Source organism: Mus caroli, chromosome 6 (assembly GCF_900094665.2).
Source record: "Mus caroli chromosome 6, CAROLI_EIJ_v1.1, whole genome shotgun sequence".
Taxonomy (NCBI): Eukaryota; Metazoa; Chordata; class Mammalia; order Rodentia; family Muridae; genus Mus; species Mus caroli.
In genome coordinates this window covers 72031271-72039478 of record NC_034575.1, presented here as the reverse complement: position 1 = coordinate 72039478, position 8208 = coordinate 72031271, and the positions used below count along the sequence as shown (strand labels likewise).

General features: G+C 34.5%; 1 pseudogene; it reads left to right on the top strand.

The window, feature by feature from the left end:
• The first annotated feature begins 2157 nt into the window (after positions 1–2157).
• LOC110295664 lies at positions 2158–3087 on the top strand (annotated as a pseudogene).
• Positions 3088–8208: the final 5121 nt, after the last annotated feature.

Sequence of the window (8208 nt, the reverse complement as noted above, 5' to 3'; positions counted from 1 at the left end):
GAGAGGGTGCCCAACCACAGGCATCATCCCACCTTGGAGCATCAAGCCTCCACAGGGTTAGGTGCATCCTCTTCCACTAAGCCGAGACAAGGCAGTTCTCTACTATACATGTGCTGGGAGCCTCTGACTAGCCAGTTTGGCTCTTTGGTTGGTAGCTGAAACTCTGAGAGCTCCCAGGGTCCAGGTTAGGTGATGCTATTGACTGTTGGTCTTCCTATTGGGCTTGTTATCCCTTTAATTCCTTCTCCTATCTCTTCCACAGAGGTTGCTGCCTCAGTTCAATGTGTGGCTATGTCTGCATCAGTCTCTGTCAGCTGCTGATAGATCCTCTTAGAGGACATCCATGATGCTATGCTCCTGTTTACAAGCAATATAGCATCAGAAATAGTGTTAGAAGTTTGTGCCCTGGTCAACCATTGACCATCGCAGCTGGAGATACATTCCAAGAACATGCATCAACTCTGTTAAGTTTAACTCCTTGTTTTTAAATAGGAAGACATTAGAGACAAACTTGCATCTGTAATTTATTTAAGTAAGCCATGGCCAGAATGTCTCAAGTGGAAAGATCCCCTCCATTTTAAGACTTATAAAGTTATACCATATAACCAGTTGTGTATATTTTGAGATTAATCTCTCTTTGCACTTGTCCATTTTTTTTCCAAAGTTAGGAGAAATGGATGAGTTTTCTGTGTAAACAAGAGTCCACTTTGAATTTTGTGGAATTCTTTTGTTTTGTTGTTTTGTTTGCTTTTGTTTTTGTTTTTTTCAGTGTGATTTGGTCTGCTTCCATGGCTTGAAGTTTCTCACCCATACACAGTGAAGATCTGACATTCTAGCCTGATGACAACCAGCATGCCTTAATATAATAAAATGCACATTCTACTACACTTTTAATAGCTTAGAAAAGTGTGACTTAGCAGTGTCGATGCTTCATGTGATGTTAATATTTGTTTCTTTGAAAATTTATGACCCAGTGCTCAGACAGCTCTGCACTGGCTTCTAGAATATCATCCTGTCAGGCAGATCCTCGCTAGTGCTTAGTCAAACTCCCATGTAATGAAATGCCATTTGTCTTACCTAGCAACACTCAGACACACAATTGAAAAGCAAATATCCCAAGAATATTTCAAGGGCTTCTGTTTTGTTAACTACATTCTTTACAGTGGGAAAAGAAGTCAGCTATCTATTTTCCAAATGTCAAAGTTTATTTTTACTTCCTCATACCAGTGAGAACAATTCAATAAATATTTTGTGCATCTTCACTTAATCTTCTGTTTTATCATTTAGAGCCTGAGTGTTGAGTGGTAGAAATTTCCAAAGATTTAGAAAATAACTGCCCTTGAAAACAATACAAGAAATTAAGCTATCTTTCTACCAAAGGTACTGATCCAGATCAGAAACATGTTCAAAACCTACAGTAGCCCTCATGAAACAGAAAGATTACTCCCACTCAAATATAAGAACAAGTGGGACAGAGGGAACATTCTGTGCTCTGACTTTGCAGTTGCCTTTATATGTGTGTACACATGTATGTGTGTGTGTGTTCATGTGTATATACATATTTCCACATATATGTATATATGAAATTCAATAAACATTAGTAATAAAAACTATGTGTAAAACAATACCAAAAGTGCCTTGTTGTTCATTTCTTGATTAAAGTCTCAAAGTCTAGTGAATGAAAATAGAATTTCCATGACAGTATGTGTGTATATGTGTGTGTGTGTGTGTGTACCTGTGTCTGTGTGTGTTTCTGTGTATGAACTTAGAAATCTCGACTTTTACTTATTGCCCATTAGTTCCTAATTATATATATATATATATATATATATGTATATATATATATTATATATATGTATATATATATGTATATATATATATATAATATATATATATACACATATATATTTAAAGCAGTACAGACATGAGGAAAGTGAAGTAAGTGAGAAAAGAGGATAAAAATCCTAAAAATGATGGGGTGAATCAAGACATTAAGAATGGCCCGTTCTGTGGTTCCTTGCTGTTGTAGCTCTGGTGTCTTGACATAAACCCACAGTAGGTAAAGCAGTTTCTTCTCTCTGTCCTTCTTGTGAGATTTTTTTTTTTTTATCTTCAGCTACATCTTCAGATTTGTGAGAAATCTTATTATCAAAGAATATGGCCAGCAATGTTACCAACAAGAAAGCTCCTCAATCCATGAATTCTCGTTTACTCATTGGGAATCTAAACACTCTTGGAGGTCCAGAAGTCTGATGTGGAGACCACCTTTTCAAGGTATGGCAAAACTGTGGGTTGCTCTGTACATAAGGGCTTTGCGTTTGTCCAATATGTTAATGAAAGATTCCTGAGCTGTTGTAGCAGGAGAATATAGGAGGATTATCACTGGCCAGGTTTTAGATATTCCCCTGGCTACAGATACGAAAATGAACTGAGGAAAAGCACATGTGAAATGATCTGCTGCAGAGATGTATGGTTCCTCATTTGACTTGGATTATGATTTTCAACGGGATTATTATCAAAAGATGTACAGTTATCCAGCATGTGTTTCTCCTTCCCTTCCCCCTCCCCCTCCTCCTCTTCCTCCTTCTCATATTTCTCAAGTTCTTGTGCCTTTTAAATTCGAGCGTGTGTCAGGGAACACCTCATGAAGGGTCAAACGTAAATTAAAATCAAAGAGTGGACAACTGCGATCTTCTTCCATGTCTGGAAACTTGAAAGGTGATGCTCTTCAGGCCATTAAAAAGGAGCTGACTACAATAAAACAAAAGGTGTATTCTCTGCTGTAAAGCCTGGACATTTTGAAAAAGAACAAAGCAAACAAGCAGAGATGAGGAATGCAAAGTCTGAAGTAGAGCAGAACAGCATCTCTGTGAAGAAATATGAGACTGATGTAAAGATGGAATCTGAGGCAGATGCAGAAGACTCTGTTGAGGAGGCTGACCTGCTGAATGATGACAGTGATGAAGATGGGAGGATAACCAGCTGGAGAGGATCAAAGAGGATGAAAAAGAGGCTGAGGAAGAAGAGGAAGATGACAGTAACAACACCAGTGGGGAGGATGACTATTAAGCACATAGTGGAGGTTAGAAATCTTATCCCATTATTCATTTACTTAGGTGTTTGTGAGAGATCAAAGTAACATCAGATCATCTCCCCTAGTATCTTCTGCACATTCTCACTGTTCTCCCTCCTTATCGTTCCTGTGTTGATTAATTCATAAGTACCCTGCACCTAGTTCCATTTTCTCACCTTGATGAAGTTTAATAGTTTCATTAAGTCTTACCCTGTAAGTTTTGCCTTAAGTTTAATACTTCTTTGACTTAACAAAAAAACCATGTACGGCTTTTATAACTGTCTCCAAAATAATCTCTTGTCATGCAAGGAGTACAGTTCTTCCCATTCATGATTTCAGTAGTTGTTTCCCTAAATGCAGAGGCATCTCATTTACTTGTAACACTGAGAGCTGCTTTGCATTAGAAGTTGTTCGACAGGAATGTAACCATGTTTTGTTTTGTTTTGTTTTGTTTTGTTTTGTTTTGTTTTGTTTTGTTTTGTTTTGTTTTGTTTTTGTGAATGAGAGTTGGCATGTCAAATGCATCTTACAAGATAATAGTGTCATAGTATTAATATTTTTTTCTAAATTTAGATCGTGTTATTTTTGTGAACATCCTGATGGTCGGGATCTTTTTCAATTCCTTATTAAATAAACAAACAAACAAAAATCAAAAAAAGGAATGGTTCTAGAAATAAGTTGGACCAAGAGAGTTAAATAAATTGCAGCTTGCTGTAATTTAAGCTCCTTTCTCAACTTTAAGTAATAATCATAATAATAATATTGCAATTATATAATCACATATTATTATGCAATGCATCATTCTGATGATTTATGTTGTTTCTCTTTAGCAGTCCTGATAGTTGATATAAAATTTCATTTTGTTACTAAAAAAGGAAAAACAATTTCCCCACTGAATCTAGCATTGCTGAAAGGATACTTCCTGTGAAAGGCCAACTTTGACACCACAAGGTAAATTGAGACAGGCTGAGTGTGTAGTCAGCTATTGATCACTCAACTGGCATCTGGTGATATCCAGGGTGACCCATATTGGAAAAACAAACAAATGAACAAAAAGCAAAAAAAAAGTGTTTATAAAATAAAAATATGACTAAAATAAGATTAGATAGAGGCAAATACATGATTTCTGATGACAATTCATCATCAATTTTATGGTCCTAAAAAGTAAAGTTATAGGTGAAGAAGTATATTCTATTCAAACATTAGTCAAAAGAAATGATAGGAAATCTAAGCTATAAATTTCTTAATATACCTTTCTTCATATTTAAATCATCACAAGTCATTTGTCTTCATTTTCAGACATGTAGTGGATGGTGGATCATAATTCCTTTAGAATTTTATTATCACATTGCCTATATTAAATCTATAAGTTGAAAGTATATACCAAGAAGTTCTAGAAATATATTTACTTTTTAAATCTTGATACAATTTAAAGAAGAGCACATTTCAAATACCATACTTCATTAATAATTTGATAAAGTAGATGGCATAATAATGACATTGACATTATCTTCAATAAAAGAGGCACTAAACAGTAATTAACTTGGAATATTTAAATACTAACTTTATCCTTTTTGCCCTTTACACAAACTATAAGAATGTACTGTTTGATGAGTTAATAACTGTACCAGGGAGAGTAATGATCAATGAAGAATCCTGAAGCTCAATAGTTTTGTCATCAGACTACAAAGTTATATATATATATATATATATATGCATCCAAGAGGTACTTAGAGCACATCAGCAAGGGACTTTCCTGTTTCCTTCCACAGGACAAGGCAGCTATAAAATTGGGGCATCTAGCCAGACTGCTAATGTGAAAAAAGGTATTAACTACTGTTTTGTTTTATTTGATTGTTTGTTTGTTTGTTTTTTAGTTAACGGAGAATTACATACAGATTAGTCAGCCAATGAGAATGCAAATAAGATACACAATGAACATGTGTGATTTTCTTTGAAGTATATTTGCTAGAACACACAAAAACACACCATCTATCATCTATCATCTTTATCTATCTACCTATCATCGGTCTATCATCTATCTGTCTATATATCTGATCTTAAAACCTCCTGTTATCTGTAATTCCTAGACATCAAAATATTTCTAAGGTTTAAATCCAAAGCTATTGTTCTTTGCTTCATCAGTAGATTTAGTTAGTCAAAAAAACGAATGGAAACAAATATGTGTATGTGAAAATTTTATTTATTTTTGGTTAGTATATAATAATAATTGTCCTCTAATCGACAACACAAATAAGTGGGAAGATATTATACAAGAGAAATGGCTGTCTGATCCTTGCTTTTCATTTCATTTTTAATGTTGTATGGTGCCAATACCCTACTTTCATTCAGATATAGATTATAGATTTCTGTAACAATATAAACAATATAACAATTGCTATAAACAATAGCAAAATATAAAAGAGTAGCAAAGGAGAAAGAACTACAGTCAACGGACAGCTGAGCCACCCATAAGACCACATTACTTAGTCTGTTTAAGGACCCTATTAACTCTAATAGAAATTACCGTGTTTTCCCTTTGATTTGATTAAGTAGAAATGAGTGCTTAAACTTGATCTGATGATCACTATGAATCCCTCTCCAGGAATATTGAGGGACATTTTGATGAAAGCCACTGATGTGATTTTGTCTCCTGAGCAAAAATTTATAGAGTAATTAAATGATGGGATATATTTCCACGGTAAAACTCAGAGTGTGTGGTATATATATATTTAGATTCAGAAACAAATGCATTGAATGACATCTAAATTTTCATAACTATGAATGTGTAGGTTTAGATAGTTATGGGCCCTATAAACTCATGTATTTTAATTCTTGGCTCATAATCTTGCTTGACATTATTAGTAGGTGTGTCCTTAGTGAAGTAATATGACCTTGTTGGAGGAAGTATGGCACTGTGAGGATGGGTTTTGAGGTCTCCTATGCTCAAGTTTTGCACACTATAGAACATAGTCCCCTGCAACCTACAGATGAAGATGCAGAACTCACTTTCATGTCTGTTTGTGTGCTTCCATCCTCCCCACCATGATGATAAAGGACTCAACTCTGAAACTGTAAGCCAGATGCAATTAAATATTTTCCCTTATAAGAGTTGCTTTAGTCATACTGTCTCTTCACAGCAATAGAACCCAAAAGAAGACAATGAGAATCTATTAATAATTTACAGAATGGCAAAATTGTTCAAGAAAGAGCGAAGTGGGAATATTTCACCTGGAAGTATGACCACTATAGACATATAGCTTTGAAAAACAATTAGTGAGATTTTTGCTCATTGCCTTGCTAATTTTTACATAAAATCACATAGAAGCTACACGTTCTAAATAACACAAGGATTCATACAATTTGGAAAATAATGACTTGTTATTAATAAGAACCTTATCAGGTGGGTTCCAAAATGTGTGTGTGTGTGTGTGTGTGTGTGTGTGTGTGAGAGAGAGAGAGAGAGAGAGAGAGAGAGAGAGAGAGAGAGAGAGAACAATAAAATATATATTATAAAATATTATATAATAAACCTAAGATAGTTGATTATATACATACATGTGTATCTATCATTCCTTAGTTTTGAGCATGTATTTTATGTGACTTGTACATTTTTACTTAGGCACTGTTAAATCCAGGGAAGGTAAGTCATTTTTCTTCTGAATTCAAACACAGTGGGCAATTATATGATATGAGAATTCTATATCCATATCTAGGATACAAGTGGTGTTCAGAATGAATGTTGTTTATTTTACAAAATGGATTTGACATACATGCAAATAATATCAAATCCACAATAGCTTACTAGATGCAATGAGGATTCTTTGTATAACAGAGACTTGTATTCTCTGAGTTTTCCTGTGCATCTTCAGGCCCTGTGAAGTCTCACGGTCTACTAGGTAGCTTTAGTTCCATAAATAAATTCTCCTTTAAGGCTTAAGTCAATACAATGAAAGTATAGGGTTTGTATAAAAGTAGTTACTAATTAAGAATTCAATTATTCAGTTTTTCATGGTGAAATTCTACACACATATCTTTTTTCATAATGAGTGTTTCCAAGTAGCAGTGTTTGCTTTCAGAGATCGCCTAAAGAAAATTATAATTGCAGCATATTTTATTATTGAGCATATTTCATACATTTTATGGAGTTAATACTAATTGTCTTAATCCTGTGACAAAGGAACTTTTATTTATTTTCTATTATTGAAAATAATTTTTCTCACATTTTGTTTGAGAATATATATACACACACACACACATACCACACACACACACACACACACACACACACACCACACACACACACACACACACACTCTCACACACACACATACACCACACACACAAACACACACACTCACACACACACACACAGACACACACACATTCACACATCCTGATTATGGTTTCCTCTCTCTTATTCTCAGATCCTCCCAATGTCCACATACACCCTGAAAGAGACCAACCCATTTATATCACTTTTAAGAAAACAAAAAGACTTCTATAATACAATAATAAAATAAAATATAAGATAAACTGTAAAATGAATAAAATAAGTAGAAGGAAAAGAAACAAAACCCACAGGAAACAGCCACTCATTCATATATACAGGAGTTCCATAAAAACACTAGACTGAAAGCTGTAATATGTATAACATTATGCTATTATGCATTGACCTGTATAGTAAAAATAGTGTGTGTGTGTGTGTGTGTGTGTGTGTGTGTGTGTATCACATAAGAAACAAGAAAATGATAGGAAAACAATAAGGAAATATAAAATTAAGAGCCCTGGTATTACAATTAAAAATATCCTCACTATATAACTGTAGTATGAACTTCGATAGCAAAATCTAAAGAATGAAAAGTGTCCTTGGTCCTGTGAAGGCCTGATGCCCCAGCATAGGGGAATGCTAGGGCGGTAGGATGGGAGTTTGCTGGTAGGTGGGGGAAACATCCTCCTTGAGGCAGGGGGAAGGAGTGGGATGGGGGGATTGGAAAGGAAACAAGAAAGGGTGAATAACATTTGAAACATAAATAAACAAAATAACCAACAAAATTTATTTTAAAAAGTGAGGTAGCTACCAATGACGAAATAAGTGTATGTTACATTTAAGAATTACATATATTTTTAAATTT